Source organism: Macaca mulatta, chromosome 3 (assembly GCF_049350105.2).
Source record: "Macaca mulatta isolate MMU2019108-1 chromosome 3, T2T-MMU8v2.0, whole genome shotgun sequence".
Taxonomy (NCBI): Eukaryota; Metazoa; Chordata; class Mammalia; order Primates; family Cercopithecidae; genus Macaca; species Macaca mulatta.
The window spans coordinates 115,833,877-115,851,408 of record NC_133408.1 but is presented as its reverse complement, the minus strand read 5'-3'; the positions used below and the strand labels follow the sequence as shown (position 1 = coordinate 115,851,408).

At 38.1% G+C, this 17,532-nt stretch overlaps 1 protein-coding gene, 1 non-coding gene and 1 pseudogene across 2 annotated transcripts in view; 1 reads left to right on the top strand and 2 right to left on the bottom strand.

Annotated features, from left to right (window-relative positions):
• Positions 1–17,532, top strand: part of C3H7orf78 (chromosome 3 C7orf78 homolog) — a 77,593-nt gene that overhangs the window by 22,868 nt on the left and 37,193 nt on the right. The window lies entirely within an intron of this gene.
• On the bottom strand, positions 4,944–5,046 carry LOC114677178 (U6 spliceosomal RNA). The gene has a single exon (XR_003728482.1). It is a non-coding gene; the product is annotated as a U6 spliceosomal RNA (small nuclear RNA).
• On the bottom strand, positions 5,479–7,970 carry LOC709230 (cTAGE family member 8-like; annotated as a pseudogene).

Genomic DNA, 17,532 nt, shown 5'->3' with positions numbered 1-17,532 from the left:
TGGCTATCACAGCTACCACAATATGTGAATTTGTTAGAGTTTCATGAATATTTATGCTATTCCTTTCGCGGACATTCAGAAAATACTTGGGAGTTGCAAAGATCCATGCCTAGGTTTGTTTAGCAGTAAAATAAAACCTTGACGTGAATCCCTGCAGTCTTTTCTTTTAGCGTAGTCTGTTTTCTCAAATACCCAGAAGCTGGTGGGAGAAGAAACTTGAATTCCAAGGTTTTAATCATTAGATCATTTTAGATAGAAACTCAGAACCTCTATTTTTGAGCACCAATTTGTAGATGTTGGAGATTTGTTTTAAATAATCTCTGGAGCTCCTTGACCTGTCTAGAAGAAGAATGGATAAGGCATAAGGATTGAGAAAAATTTACTTTTGAAAATTTTACTTTTTTCTTTGACAATGTCTAATCCTGCCCTTTGGGAAGGATAAAGCTCTGTAAAAGCACAGGGCCACCTCCTGTTTTCTGAACCCTTTCTATGGATGGGGATGAATCTATGTATTCCACTTATCAGAGTAGGTTTACCCTCCTGGATTACATTTGAGGTCCCACATCTGAGTGGTTGACATACTGTGCCAATATAGCTAGCCTAAGTGTCACTGTATTAGCACTGGCTTGTTTAATAAGTTATCAGCTGGTGGAAGGACCTAGGAGACTGTATATATAAGCTGAGAGAGAGGCATCAGTGATATAGGGATCTATGCCAACTGTTCATTCAGCCTACTTTTGTCTTTCGCATTTTCTCTTGCCCTAAATCATATTGCATCCATTATGGGATAGATGATTGCTGTGACCTTTCGGTCTTATGACTTGGTAGGTCTAATAGCACTTCAGCTCAAGCTGGACAACTCTGGATTTATACTTACTTGACATGCCTTTCTCACTAAGCTTAATAATTTCTAGGTTTCATTTAATGACTTTCACTTTAACATTTAGATGACATTGTAGGGTGGTTAATTGGCTTAGTTTCAATATTGTTGTGTCTTAGGGACTAAGGAGGCCAGAAGAGGAAGAGAGAGAGGGAAATGACCTGTCGGTGGAGCAGTCAGAACACACACAACATTTATCAATTAAGTTTACTGTCTTATGTGGATGTGCTCATGCTGCCCTAAAACAATTACAATAGTAACATAAAAGATCACTGATCACAGACCATCATAACAGACATAATAATAATAAACCAGTTTAAAATGCTGTACAGATCATTAAAATTTGACCTAGGACACAAAATGAGAGCATGCTGTTGGAAAAATGGTGCAGATAGACTTGCTTGAGGCAGGTTAGCCACAAAATTTTAACACAATGGAAATGCAATATCTATGAAGCACAATAAATTGCAGAACAATAACATGAGTTATGTCTGTATATAGAAAGATAATTAATTTGATTGTGTTTATCTTAAATTCTGTGACCTTAATGGACTCACTTCTTAATTTTAGGAGGTTTCTAAAATAGATTTGTTTGGATTTCTATGTAGACAGTCATGTCTGTTGTAAGTAGGGACTGTTCTATTTTTTCCATCCTGATCTGTATGTCCTTTAATTATTTTCTTGTCTTATTGCACAGTGTACAACTTCCAGCACTGTTTTGCATAAGGGTGATGAAAGCAGATATAGTTCCCTTATTCTTGATTTAGAGAAAAACCATTCAGTTTTCACCACTAAATATGATGTTATTATAGCTATGTCCTACATAACACTTTGGTCACTGATGGACTGCATATATGAGAGTGGTCCCACAAGACTATAATGGGGGTGAAAAAAATCATATTGCCAACTGATGTCTTGGCCATGATAATGTTGTAGCACAATGCATTACTTACATGTTTGTGGCATTGCTGCTGTAAACAATCCTACTGTACTCCCAGTGTGGTATAAAAGCAAACAACTATGCATTTTACATGCATTTACTACATTTTACTAAAATTTTTGTCATTATTTTATTTTATTTTATTTTGGAATGGAGTCTTGCTCTGTTGCCCAGGCTGGAGTGCAGTGGTGCAATCTCAGCTCACTGCAACCTCTGCCTCCTGGGTTCAAGTGATTCTTGTGTCTCAGCCTCACAAGTAGCTGAAATTACAGGTGTGTGGCACCATGCTTGGCCAATTTTTTATGTTTTTGGCAGAGATGGGGTTTCACCATTTTGGTCAGGCTTTTCTTGAACTCCTGACTGCAAATGATCTGCCTACCTCAGCCTTCCAAAGTACTGAGATTGAAGGTGTGAGCCACTGTGCCTGGCCTTTGTCATTATTTTAGAGTGTACTCCTTTTACTTATAAAAATGTTAACTCCTAAACAGTCTCAGGCAAGTCCATCAAGAGGTGTTCCAGAAGAAAGCATTGCTACCATAGGAGACGACATCTTCATGCATGCTCTTACCCATGAAGACCTTTCAGTGGGAAAAGACACGGAGGTAGAAGACTGATATCAATGATCTTGATACTAGGTAGACTTAGGCTGTTGTATTTGTGTCTTAGTTTTTAATAACAAATTTTAAAAGTAAATAATAAAAATAAAAAATTTCACAAGTAGAAAAGTGTTTGTAGAACAAAGATATACAAAAAGATAATCTTTTGTACAGCTTCATAATATTTGTGTTTTAAGTTGTGTTATTACAAAGTAGAATCAAATTATTATTAAAAATTAAAGTTTATAAAGTAAAAGTTATAGTAAGCTACAGTTAATTTATTGTTGAAGAAAGAAAAATGTTTTAATGAATTCAGTGTAGCCTAAGTGTACAGTGTTTATAAAGTCTACAGTATCATACAGTAATGTCCTAGGCCTTCATATTCACTCACCACCCACTCACTCACTCACCCAGGCAACTTCCAGTCCTGTAAGCTCCATTTATGGTAAGTGCCCTATACAGGTGCACCATTTACAAAATCTTTTATGTTATATTTTTTTTACGTGCATTTTATGTATTTAGATATGCTTAGATACATAAATACCATAGTTGGTGAGTGTTACCAAACTGTTACCATAAATGTAACACTTACTGTGTTATAGTAGCCTACAGTATTCAGTACAGTAATATGCTGTACAGGTTTGTCACCTAAGAGGGATGAGCTATTCCATATAACCTAGGTGTATAGTGGCTGCTATATATACCATCTAGATCTGTGTAAGTACACTCTAGGACATTCGCACAATGGCAAATCACTTGACAGAACATTTCTCAGAATGTATCCACATCATTAAACAACACATGACTGTCTAATGTTAGCTTTTTGTAGATGCTTTTTCTCAAGTCGATAAAGTTTCCTCTATTCCCGCTTTATAGAGAGCTTTTATCATGAATGGATATCTAAATGTGTTAAATGTTTATTATGCATCAACTGATATAATGTAACTTTCCTTCTTTTGTTTGTTAACGTGGTGGATTATTTTGATTGACTTTGTGAGATTTAATCAGGCTTGTTTTTCTTTTTTTTTTTTTTGAGACAGAGTCTTGCTCTGTCGCCCAGGCTGGGGTGCAGTGGCCGGATCTCAGCTCACTGCAAGCTCCGCCTCCCGGGTTTAGACCATTCTCCTGCCTCAGCCTCCCGAGTAGCTGGGACTACAGGCGCCCGCCACCTCGCCCGGCTAGTTTTTTTTGTATTTCTTAATAGAGACGGGGTTTCACTGTGTTAGCCAGGATGGTCTCGATCTCCTGACCTCGTGATCCACCCGTCTCGGCCTCCCAAAGTGCTGGGATTACAGGCTTGAGCCACCGCGCCCGGCCCAGGCTTGTTTTTCTAGAAACAATCCCCCACTGGACATGGGTAAATTTTGAAAAATATACTGTAGAAGTCCATTTGTTAAGTAAGTTATACATATCTTTATATATATATGCATATATGTGTGTTTGTGTATATATATGCACACTCTCCTGGTTTTAGTATCAGTGTAATAATAGCTTCAAAAAAAATAAATTGGGAAATGTTCTTTTTCTGTTTTCTGGAAAAGATAGTGTAGAATTGGTGTTAACTTTTTTTAAAACATGTTAGAATTCTCTAGTGAAACCATCTAAACCTAGATATTTCTTTTTTGGTAGTTTTAAAATTATGAATTCTATTTTCTTAATGGTTATAGAGTTATTCACATGATCTATTCCTGCGTGGTGAGTGGAGTTAGTTTGTGTTGCAGCAGGAACACTGCATTTTGTCCATTTTGTCTAAGTTGTCTAATTTATGTGTGTGGAGTGGTTTGAAATATTCCTTGATTGTCCTTTGTAATGTGTGATGTCTGTAGTGATATCGCCTGTTTCATTATGATATTTAAAATTTGTGTCTTTTCCTTTTAATTTCTGCTTGAGTCTGCTAAATTGTATTAATCTTTTAACAGAGCTATCTCTTTGTTTCATTGAGAAAAACTATTGTTTTTCTCTTTTAAATGTGTTTTCTCTTCTTATCTTCATTAATCCCCACCCTCTACTTGCTTTCAGTTTATTCTGCTCTTCTTTTTCTAGGTTCCTGAAGTGGAAATCTATTGCTCACTCGAGACTTTTCCTCTTTACTAATGCATGCATTTATTGCTCTAAGTTTCCTTCTCAGTACTTTGATATGTCACAGTTTCATGTTTATCCAGTTCAACATATTTTTTAAATTTTTCCTTGAGACCTCTTCTTTGACCAATAGATTATTTAGAAGTGTGTTTTTAAATTTCCAAGTGTTTGGGAATTTTCATATCTTTCTTATGCTGATTTCCAATTGGATTCCCTACAATGATTTCTGGTTTTCACCTGCTCTGGTTGATTACTGTCTCTTTTAAATTTGCTGTGGTGAGTTTTAGGGCCTAGGATAGCTCTATCTTGCCATGTGTTTTGTCAGCATTCGAAAAAATACGTGTGTATTCTGCCGTTGTGTGGAATATTCTGTAAATGCCAAATCGATTCTTTTGGTTAATGGCATTTTGAGTTGTTTTATACTCTTGCTGATTTTTTCCCTCTTTTTAAAAATATGAAATGCTTCACAAAATTTTGTGTAATCTATATGCAGGAGCCATGTTAATCTTGTCTGCATCATTCTAATTTTAGAAAGTGCTGCCAAAGCCAACACTCCTTGCTGATTTTCTGTCTAGTTCTATCAATTATTGAAAAAGGCATGAGGAAATTTCTAACTATAATTGTGGATTCATCTATATCTCCTTTCAGTTCGGGCAGTTTTCTTTTTTTAAAAAAAATCAAAAAAAATTATTTAATTAAGCATAAAGTTACTTTCACATTTATCTACAACCACAGTGAATGCAGTTCTTGGCATGCAGACACAGCTTTTAGAATTTAAAGCCTCCCCACCTGCGAGATTACATATATAAAACTTCCACTATTGTTTCTATAGTAGTGGATTAGTTCCCGAGATTAAAAGTTATACGATCTAGAATATACTAAAATGGAAATGATTTACTCATAGACTTGTGTTTAAATCATCTTTATTTACAAAATACTATCCTAAGAACTATAATTCCATTAAACTTCAATTTCAGAAAAGTGTAATCATGTAAGTAACAGCAGTTACTTAAACTGAAAATGAGATCAGTCTAAATTACTTTTGAAGAGAGCAAAAATATTGTCAGGTTTCTTGCTGTGGTTCTGGATGTTCAGTAGCAGGCTTCTTTGAAGGCAGAATCAACCTGAAGGGAACTCGCTTCTACCTTCAGAATGTGGGGTTGGGGTAAAATCCAGGTCTTGGGTGAAGGTAAGGAGGAAAACCCCTCGGTGGATAGATGTTTCTCATTGCAAATGGAGCACGTGGTGGACCTGGGAAATCCCTTGGTGGATAGTAACCTCGAGAACCTCCAAACATGGTTCCTGGAGGAGGTGGGGGGAAAGGAGGTCCTCTTCTCATGAACGGGCCCCTTGTATTCACTGGAAACAATGGACCTCTGATTGGAGCTAGAGGTGGAGGAACAAAGCTGGTACCAGTTGCTTCATTTTCAGCAGCGAGAGATGAATCAGACACATTTAAATTACCAGGATCATCTTTGGCATCATTTCTACTGGATTCCATTTCTGAAGGCATTGACCCATCCATTTTATCCAAAGAAGGCATATTAACACTTCTGAGTTCTGCTGGCCCAGACAGTCTATCAGAATTAGAATAAAATCTGCCTTTCCTTTGTGGAGGAGGAGCTGAATCAGGATATGATTGTCCTGGTGGAGGAAACATCATCCTACGGTCCTGTTCCCACGGAGATGACAGGGACCCAGTGTCAGAAGGAGCCCTGTGAGGATTGGTTAACGTATCACAGCTTGTTTCTCCTCTTTCATTGGTAATCTGATGGTCCAGAGGATTCCCTGGGCCTCTTGGGCCTCTTCCTCCTCCCCCGGGAGGCACAGGTGAGAGTCTGAGTGGACCTTCCAACAAAGTTTTAGGAGAGAGAAAAGCTCTCGTTTCAGATGAAGGCTGACCCAATGGTGAGGGACCATATGGGGAATGCTCTCTGCCAAATGCTGTTTTTGAAACATCAGGTGCACGAGGATCTTTTTCTAAAAGTTCAAATTTAAACTCTTTTTCAGTTAATTTTTGTCTGTTGTGAGCATTTTCTTTCCTTAAATCATTGAGGTTTCTTTCAGCAGTCTGGGCTGCCAACCAATTATGATGTCCTTTTTTCTCATAGGAAGCAACCAGCCTTTGATAAAAATTAATAGTTCTCTCCAATTCTTCTTCAAGATCTTTGGCTAGCTTTCTATAGGTCTCCATTCCTTCAGTGGTATGGCTGATCTTTTTTTCCACTTTAGAAAGTTTCTCTTCTTCCTGTATCCGGTAATTTTCCTCTACTGTCAATTTCCTGTGGAGTTTCATTTCATTTTCTTGATATAATTCAGTCATTATTTTAAGTTTCTGTTGAAGCTTCTGATTCTCACTTTCAAAATACATGTTTTCTGACTGCAAAGATGTGTGCTGAGTTTGAAGATTTTTAATACGCTCTGTAAGCTCTTCCTTTGTTTTGTCAACTTCAGATAACTGAATAATAATGTAGTTTCTTTCTCCTTCTGAGGTTTTTAAAGAAACATTTAACTTAGCAGCATGAATCAGTTTCTTCAAAGCTCCTTTTGGAGGATCATCTGAGTAAGCACCATTTTCCAATTCGCCGTTCACTTCTAATTCCAAGTTATCGTCATCTGTTATGTCCTCTCCAAGCACAGCAGCCGGATCTTTCATCTTTAGCAAGCATCCAGTCAGAGTCTTGATGTGATTTTCTTTATCATTTAGAACTTGTTCTGCGTGTACTTTGGAGTCTTCAAATGTTATTTTCTGTTTATTAAGTTCACTCACTTGTTCTTTCCATACTTCAGCTTCTTGCAAAAGCTGCTTCTGGCTTTCCTGAAGTTGAGAATTTTCATTCAAAGCATCTTTTGTTGCTATCTCCTGTCGTTCTTCATTCATGTTAAATATCTTGCAGATGATTTTGGCTTCAGCTATTTGTGATTTGAGGGATTTTGACTCATCTTCTAGAGACTGTATCCTTTGTGAAATATCTGCCATCAATTCTTCTTGCTGAGAGTGTTTAGATTTCTCTTCTTTGAACTCTTTTTCCAGACAGAGGATTTCATCCTCAAGTTCAGAATTGGACCTGTTCAGCTTTTCACAGGCTGCCTCCAAACTTCGTGCTTCTGCTGCCGCCTTCTCAAAGCTGGCATCCTCTAAAGATGACTCTATTTCATAGCCTTCATACTCTTTTTGAATAAGGCTAAATTTTTCAAGTAGTTTACATTTTTCTTCAATTAGTCCAGAAAGCGTTGCAGCAAGTTTTTGTTCTCTTCCCACATAAAGCCGACTCCTAACTGACCTAAAACTTCTCCACAAAAAAAGGAGAACAGCAAAAAATCTAACAACAGCTGCACATACCACCAAGTCCCATGGAAAACCATAAGGATTCCAGTCTGGTCTCCTACTTTCAGGCAGTGCTGCCACAAGGCTGCGTAGCTCCTCCAGGACCAGCCCCAAATAGGGCTGAGGGGTAGCGCCTGGCTCCTTCATAGAGCCAAGACTGCTCTGGGGTCACCGCAGTAACGCTGGCCACAACAAGCGGTGGAGAACACGCAGCCTTGGTTCTGGAACCCGAATCCGCACGCGGCAACCAAGCGGAGCGGATCACTGCGGAGCCAGCTGCAGGGGGAATTGGGGGACGCGGGCACTCCACAGGCCTCACAGCCCCATGCTGCCCCTCCCACCCCGCCAGCCCCTTGTTACACTTTACATCCTGAGACAGCGCAGGTCAGAGCCCCACCCACCTTGGTTCTGGCAATTTTCACATCACATATTTTGAAGCTCTGCTGTTTGGTGAATACACTTTTAAAATTGCTGTCTTCTTCATGGATTAAACTTTTGATCATTATATAATCTCTCTGTTTCTGGTAATTTTCTTTGCTTTGGCTAATATACATACAGGCACTCTTGCTTTCCTTGCATTAATGTTTGTGTAATATATCTTTTTTCATCCTTTTAATTTGGCCTGCCCTATATGGGTAAATTTCAAGTGAGTTTCTTGCACACAGCATACAAGAAACATATAAGAAAGGGTCATACTTTTAAATACCCTCTTCTATTATCTGTCTCTTGGTAAACCATTCGTAATTCACCTAATTATGGATATTTTAGTCCTTAAGCCTGACATTTTTTGTTTTCTGTATCAATTCTTGTTTCTCTGCTTATTTTTCATGACTTCCTGTGGGTTGTTTGAATATTTGTTTTAGAATTCCATTTTGTTATTCATAGTATTTATAGTGTATCTTCTTTTTTATAGTTTTTTTGGTTGCATTTTATAGCTTAGTATATATTCCTTTATATATACACTATCACACTAAATTGGTGTCATCTGTATTCCAGTTTGAGTGAAGTATAACAACCCTCTGTCATATTATGTCTCTTTACCCTCTCAAATTTGTAGTATAATTGTCTTACATACATTTAGAATAACACTAGACAATGCTATGATTTTTGCTTGAAACATCAAACATAATTTAGGAAATTAGAATCTATGAAAATAAAGTGAGCATTTTAGAGCTGCCAGAAAGAAATCTAACACAACCTGTTTTGTCTTTCATTTTTTCTTTCTTTCCTTTATATTGATCATAGATATCATAATGCCCTATCTATTAACTCCAATATCTGGATTATCTATTAATTTGTTTTTAATAACTGATTTATTTCTCTTCAGTCTGTTTTTCTTGCTTTTTTGTATATTTGGTACTTTTTTAAAAGTATGCTGAATTTATGGATAATATGATATAGAAATACTCAAGAATTTTGAATTTTTTTTTCTGGACAGAAGTTGCAATTACTTGTAGATCATCTTGCTGCTCTCAAGACAATTTTAAGTTGTGTTATGGTAATTATATTTTATTTTCCTCTTAGAACATATGCCTCACTCCTAGGATACTGCACCTCTCCTAAGAGAATTTTTAGAGTCCAAATGAGTTTCTCAGTTGTTTACCAACATTTCCCCATCTGGCTAGATCTGAACTCCAGTAGCTTTCCAGGAAGTTTTCAGTCCCTGATGATCTCTTCTGCTTTCTGTATGCCAGCCATTGCTTTCTACTAGGTCTCCTCTCTTCTTAACCAACTGTCACATAGATAAGCAGTCACAGAAGGACCAAAATGGCATTTACACACCCATTTCTAGGTTCTTTCTCTCTCCCATATGGTACATTGACCCCCAATTCTAAACCAGTTTAGCAACTTTGAACTCTATTCATTGCTTCTTTTGGTTCCCAAGACCACTAACCCTTGGTTGGGTCGTATTTTCCTGTACCAACGTCAGGAAGATGCCTTTCTGGAAAATCCTGGCAAATGTGGTACTAATCTCATGTTCCTCACCTTCCTTAAAGATCTCATACCTGACTTGCTACAACAATGTTCTTCAATGCCTGCTGATATGCTTTGGCTGTGACCCTACCTAGATCCCATCTTGAATTGTGGCCCCTATGATTCCCACATGTAGCCTTGCCCACCTGAACCATGCTTAGGACCTGGTGAAAGGTAATTGAATCATGGGGGCGGGTCTTTCCCGTGCTGTTCTTGAGATAGTGAATAAGTCTCACGAGATCTGATGGTTTTACAAAGGGGAGCTCCCCTGCATATGCCCTCTCTCGTCTGCCATGTAAGATGTGCCTTTGCTTTTCCTTTGCCTTCCATCATGATTGTGAGGTCTCCCCAGCCATGTGGAACTGTGAGTCCACTAAAGCTCTTTCTCTTATATATTACCCAGTCTTGGGTATGTCTTTATTAGCAGCATGAGAGCAGACTAATGCAGCTGCCAAGAATTTTTTTCTCTATTTTGTCCAGATTGTATAGTTTTTATGGTGGGAGGGTGAATCTGATATAAGCTATTTGGTATCAAGCAGCCAAGTCACATAATAATTTATTTTTAATGTAAAGCTATACAACCTTCTTTCTATACCTAAATTTTTTATTAAAATATAATAATTAAAATATTACTAAAAATTTCTTAATGACTTTATTTCATGGGGAAAGAGACTCAGTCAGGAATGTGAAGTATGTCTTACAAGTATTTCTCATTTTGCAGGACATTGTCTGGTTGTCCCTCTCCCATGGATGATCATTAGTGTGATTTATCTTTATGCTTTGAGAAAGCAAGTCTGTAGTATGTTACTATATTCTACTATATAAAGATACTCTTCAGCTTATGATAGGATTATGTTCCAATAAACCCATCATAAGTTGATAATATTCTAAGTTGGTGCTTTAAAAATATATATATAGAGACTCTTGTCATGTTGCCCAGGCTGGAGTGCAGTAGCTATTCTCAGGTGTGGTCATAGTACACTATATTCTCAAACTCTTTGAGCTCAAACAATCCTCCTGCCTCAGCTTCCTGAGGAGCTCGGACTATAGGCACACACCCCTATACCTGGCTTGAAGATATGTTTAATAAACCTAACCTACCAAACATCATAGCTTATCTTAGCCCATCTTAACCATGCTCAGAACACTAACATTAGCCTACAGTTGGGCAAAATAATCTTACACAAAGCCTATATTATAGAAAGCTGTTGAATATTTTATGTAATTTATTGAATACTGTACTGAAAATGAAAAAATAATGGTAGCATGAGTACTTGAAATATGGTTTCTACTGAATACATATTACTTTCCCACCATTGTACAGTTGAAAATCTTAAGTGAAACTATTGTAAGTTGGTGACTCTCTGCATTTGTTTATTTTACTACTTTCCCTTTTTCTTTTAATAATCGAAAGGCATAATAAGGTAAAATATTATTGCCTAAAAATACTCTTTTGCTCTGGAAAATAAAAAAGGCAGAAGTTTCAAAGAAATCTTTCAGGAGATATAAAAATCATATGAAAATGAGATAATTAAAGAATAAATCTGTAATTATGTGTGTTGTAAAATACAAATGGGAGGTTGGAAGAGAGACTGTAGATGCGCCATGAAAATGAAAGCAGAAATAAAGTAGGAATGGAAACATTTATATAGGAGTTGTGAGATATAGTATCATATTTTCGTTCAACACTAAATAGTTTTCATGTCTAGCAGACGACTTGGAAATTATAAGCTACTCAACAGTGAATCTCAGAGTTTTCTCCATTCATCTCACAGTTAGTGTTATATAAATATACAGCTCCGTAATGATTATATGTATCAATTTTTTTCCAGTCAAGGAGTTTTCTTCCTCATGTTCATTTCTCTGAAAAAATACCACTTGGTACTACATGATGTGAATGGCTATGATTGAACTGGTTACTTAGGGTAATAGGCTGACATCTTGTTTCAGCAATTAAACAATAAAAAAGATGTTCTTTATTAAGATATGAATCCATTTCTTAAAGAAATGGGTTCCATAGATTTCCATAGCATTAAGCATGTCGGTAATTCCAATGACTCATCACTGAACAAAAATGCTCAACCTCAGAGACTATCCTTGCACATAAAAATGTTTCTTATTTTCAGTTGGGTATTGGCCAACTCATATCAAACATTGTTGATAGATTTTTTTTTCAAGTTGGCTATTAGAGGCTTTTAGCATGCCACAGCCACTTGGAAATAGCAAGGCTGTGCATAAAGATAAATACTGTGAGTTTTAATTCAAGAAGGAAAATGGGGATCCACTGTAATTGGGAAGGACACTCCAGATTCCGAGGAGGAGAATGCTGGCAAACAGCCACCATAATGCTGTCCAGCTGATAAAAGTGAATGAAGTCCCAGCACATGAGAGGTAGAAGTTTCCCTCTATGACTCACGTTTGCACTGAGGATCAGAGCAACCCAGGCTGAGAGAGAGCACTTTGTTTCTCTCAAATCCTGGAGCTAACTTGGCAGCAGACTTGGAGACACTGACAGAGACAGACACTGGAAAAAGCTACTGGCATTTTCCCAGCCCCAGGACAGAGAACAGGACACCATTTTTAATTTGGGTGCATTTAAAGTCAGCCATTCTTTGGCAACCCAGCAGAGTGTCCATGCAGGCATTTTAGTATTAGGGCAGAGATTGGAGCACCTGCTCTGGATCAGGGTAGGGTCCTCCACAGCCAGAACCATGGAAGACATCTCAACAGTAGGCACTGGAATTGTACTTTCCCCAGTCACAGGCCTTGGGTGAGAGGAGAGCTGCTACAGCTGTGGTTTCTCCTGGGCAATGAGACTTTCAGCCAGGGCCAGCTTGATGAACTAGAACTGGTCTGTGTGTGTTATTGCTGAGTGTCCCAGCCTACTTTCCTGAGACTGTGGTGTAACAGGGCCTTCTTCATTCTACACATAAGCAGATCTCCAAGCATTTAAAGCACTTGCTCGCATGGGCTAGCAGCCTGGGTTGCCCCATCCTTCCTGTGAAGAGATCCTTGTATAAGGGGACCATCTCCACTCCATGACCAGGCAGATATCCAGGGATTCAGAGTGCTATTAGCATGAATCAGCAGTTTGAGCTGCTCCATTCTTCCGATGCAGAGAAGAATTGCAGTGCAGTGGGACCCTCTTTGCTCCACAGATTTCCAGGTATTTGGAGCACCTCCTCACCTGGAGCAGTAGCCTGAGCCACCCCATCCTTCGTGTGCAGGGATACTGGTGCAAGGAGACCCTCTCCACTCCACAGTGAGGCAGATCTCCAGGCATTTGGAGCAGCCACTCTCCTGGATTAACAGATGAGGCTGCCTCTGGTACCCCTATGCAGAGAACTTGGGGCCAAGTTCCATGCCAAGGCACACCTCTGGACACTTGGTGGCTGCCCACTGGACTCTCCCTCAGAGCTGGTGCTAGTGCCTATTGTTGGGGGACCTGTAGATGGACTTGCCAGGTGTAGCCCCACCCAGTGTTTTCCTGGTAAACAAGAATCAAGTATATACCCAGCCCCATTGGCTGCAACCTGCTGTTACCCATAAGTGCTATCTACTGGCTTGTAGGTCAAAGTACCCAGCCCAATATAAAACCTGAAGACAGAAGTGCATATGGTTGTGGAAGCAAAGCCAAAAGACCCTACCCAGCATTGTCCTCAGTCACATCCTCTAGGGAGAGAAGGAAAAGGAAAGGGAAAGAAAAAGAAAATATATATAGGGAAAGGAAGAAAGATAAAAAAATCCTACTACACAAAAATAATTATAAAAATTAGAAGTGTTAGCATCTTCAGATAAGAATGAATCAGTGTAAGAATGCTAGCACCATGAAAGATCTGAATCCACATTCACATCACGCTAGCTCTCCATCAATGGTCCTTAACCAACATGGAAACTCATAATTGACAGATAAGGAATTCAAGGCATGGACTGCAAAGAAGTTCAATGAGATCAAAGAAAAGGTTAGAAATCGATGCAAAGAAACTTCTAAAGCAATCTAGAAAATGAAGAAGCAGATAATAATGTTAAAAAGAAATCAATCAGAGCTTCTGAAATTGAAAAACTCAAGGAATTTCAAAATACAATTGAAAGCATTTTCAATTAGCTTTCAATTGTATTTTGAAATTCCTTGAGTCAAGTATATACCCAGCCCCATAGCTGGGCCAAGCAGCAGAAAGAATTTCAGAGCTTGAAGATGAGTCTTTTGAACTAACCCAGTCAGAGAAAAACAAATCTAAAATAATTTTTTAAAATGAACAGTTTTTGAGAAATATGGCATTATGTAAAGTGACCAAAACTATGAATGATGGCATTCCTTAGAGAGAGGGAGAAAAGTAAACAAGCTGAAACACTTATTTTATAGAATAATTCAAGAAAATTTTTCTAATCTTGCCAGAAACTTAGACACCAAGCTACAAAAAATCCAGAAAACACCTGAGAGATACTATACAAAGTGAACATCACCAACACATATAGTCATCAGAGTGTCCAAGGTCAAAGCTAAAGAAAAAAATCTTAAAGGCAACTACAGAAAAAGGTCAGATTACATACAAAGGCAACTCCATCAGGCTGACAGTAAACTTCTCAGCAGAAATTCTACAAGCCAGGAAAGATTAGATAACCATTTTCAGCATTCTTAAAGAAAAGAAATTCCAACCAAGAATTTCATATCCTGTCAAACTAAGCTCCATAAATGAAGGGAAAATAAAATCTTTCCCAGACAAGCAAGTGCTAAGGGAATGTGTTACCACTAGACCAGGGTTACAAGAGACCCTTAAGGGAGCTCTAAATATGGAAACAAAAGAATGATGTAGTCTACCATGTAAACACACTTAAGTACATAGCCCACAGATTCTATAAAGCAACCACACAATAGAAACCACAAAGCAACCAGTTAACATCTTCATGATAGGATCAAATCCTCACATACCAATATTAACTGTGGATGTAAATAGTCTAAATGCCTGCATAAACGGCACAGAGTGGTAAGTTGGATTTAAAAAATAAGACCCGTCTGTCTACCATCTTCAGGAGACTCATCTCACACATAACACCACCCATAGGCTCAAAGTAAAGGGTTGGAGAAGGATCTAGCAGATTGCCACATGTCTATTACAGGACATCATTGCCTCAATTAGGCACTCTGTGTGAGCAAAAGTCAAATACAAAAATATCTGCTTTATCCATAGAACAAAGTTTTTTTTTTGTTTTTGTTTTTTGTTTTTTGTTTTTGTTTTTTTTCTGGTTCATTTGATTCACCTGCCTCTTTGGAACATTGTTGGAAGCAAAATACATGTCACTGATGGCCAGGTGTGAGAGGAAAATGTATATGGGGGTGTATAGTCTGTCATCTCTGTCACCCAGAAAGGTGAGCCTCATGTTCATGCCATTCCTCAGTAGACTGAAGGCATAAAATCGTGAGAAGATGCAAGAGAGAAACATCTCCATCTCTGCACAGAGTTGGAATTCCATCAGGATGAATTCTGTGACCCAGGGCTGGTTGCATCCCATTCCTTAATAACAGTTTGTGAAGGACTGAAGTATGAATGAAAAGGTCACAACTGGAGAATCAATAAAAATGGAAGTTATTTAATTCAAAATAATTTAGAGGAAACATATGGTAGTCTCTACTATGTTTAAGTTATTTTCAGTCCTTATCTAGCAATTATTTAAAAACCACATTTAGAAAGGACGGTCATCCTATTTAGCATAGAATTAAAATAGTATCATGGGATAATAGATTCCTAAACTCAATTTTATTCTAGAATACCTACATTGATTTCTGACTCTTCTAAAGACTCTAACAGATTTCACTAATTTAACAGTATTTACATTATCTGGTGGTTTATTTTTAGGGTAAACAACTTATAATTCCTAGACCTTCATGTTAGTTATTAATTTAATAACTTTATTTACGTTTCTTTCCATATGAGGAATTTTCTGACACCTGACAATTTTAGATCACAGGTCAAAGTTTCAAAAAGCTGATTCATAGTGGGGCTAAAAAGGTTTATGTCTTACTTGAGAATATGACATTCATTTTCCTACTTCTTTTTGAAAATTAATAAAGAAACATTGTGTAAATGACTAAGAAACTAAAAGCTAAAGGTAAGCATTTTAATTATGTTAATATGTGAATAACTAGCCATTTTCATGTTCATATGTTGACCCACAATATATTAGAAATAAAAAATGATAAGAAATAAACATTATACTTACCCATGGTTTTCATTTGGCAATAATAGTCATGAATATTTCCCGTGTCAAAAATCTTCTAAGACATTTATTTGACCATTGAGTGTTTTTTTCATTGTACAGATGTATTTAAACTTAGTGAATCTCATTTTCTGACAATTAGATTATGAATCATATCCATTTTATTTACTATGGTGTATTGTGGGGCTGTATATCTACTTTCATGTGTGTAATATGTATGTAATTATATATCTACATAAGTACATATACATTATGTATATAAAATATACATAGACACATATAAAATCAGATTATTTTAAATTAAAAGCTTAGGATACATTCCTAGAAGTGGAATTTCTAAGTGAAAGAGCACTCTTCATTTGCTTGTTAACTAAGAAATAAAACCATGTAAAAACAGTTTATCTTTTTTCTGTTTTTTCCCCAGAGAGAGTCTTACTCTGTCACCCAGGCTGGAGTGCAATGGTGCGATCTCGGCCCACTGCAACCTCTGCCTCCCAGGTTCAAGTGATTCTCGTGCCTCAGCCTCCCGAGTAGCTTGGCTAACTTTTGTATTTTTAGCAGAGACGGGGTTTCACCATGTTGGCCAGGCTGGTCTCAAACTGCTGCCATTATGGGTGTGAGCCACTGTACCCAGCCCAGTTGATTTTTTTTTTTTTTTTTTTTTTTTTTTTTGAGATGGAGTCCCATTCTTGTCCAGGCTGGAGTGCAGTGGCGCGATTTTGGCTCACTGAAACCTCTGCCTCTCAGGTTCAAGCAATTCTCATGCCTCAGCCTCCCAAGTAGCTGGGATTACAGGTGCCTGCCCCCATGCCTGGCTAATTTTTGTACTTTTAGTAGACACAGGGTTTCGCCATGTTGACCAAGCTGTTCTCGAACTCCTGACCTCAGGTGATCTGCCTGTCCCAGCCTCCCAAAGTGCTGAGATTACAGGTGGGAGCCACTGCACTGGGCCCAGTTAATCTTTTAAACCTCACTTTGAGGAAGAAACCTTCAGTGGGAAAGGATGGCTGATTCAGCAGTTTCGCCCTTGTGTACCTAGATTCCTTTGTATTTGTCCTGCCTTGATGGGTACTTCTATTATTCTGTTCCTGAGAGGTTTCCTCTTTAAATCTCTGGCTCAAATTGGAAATAATCTGCTACCTTTTGCTTCCTCTTACCATTACTTGATAAGTGGTAAATGAGAAAACAACAACAAAAAAGAAAAACACAGGCTACTCAAACTTGAATTCAACCCGTGACTTCAGGGAGCTGTGATTTCAGGGAGCTGTGACTTCAGGGAGGTCTGCTTTGCCCCAGCTGCTAGCAGCCAGCCTCCAGCTATCAGCTCCCTCAAGGTTTGCCTCAGACACAGAGAAGCCTCATCCTAGTGCATGTGCTTCTGAGACTGATTGGGGTGGGGATATAAAGGCCCAGGCATTCTGGCTCAACATGGGAAAACTGATGGGCCATAGGTGCTTCAGAGCTGCCTGTGGGGTCAAATGAGTCTTTGTTGCACTTACATTGTAGGTTTTCTGTCTCC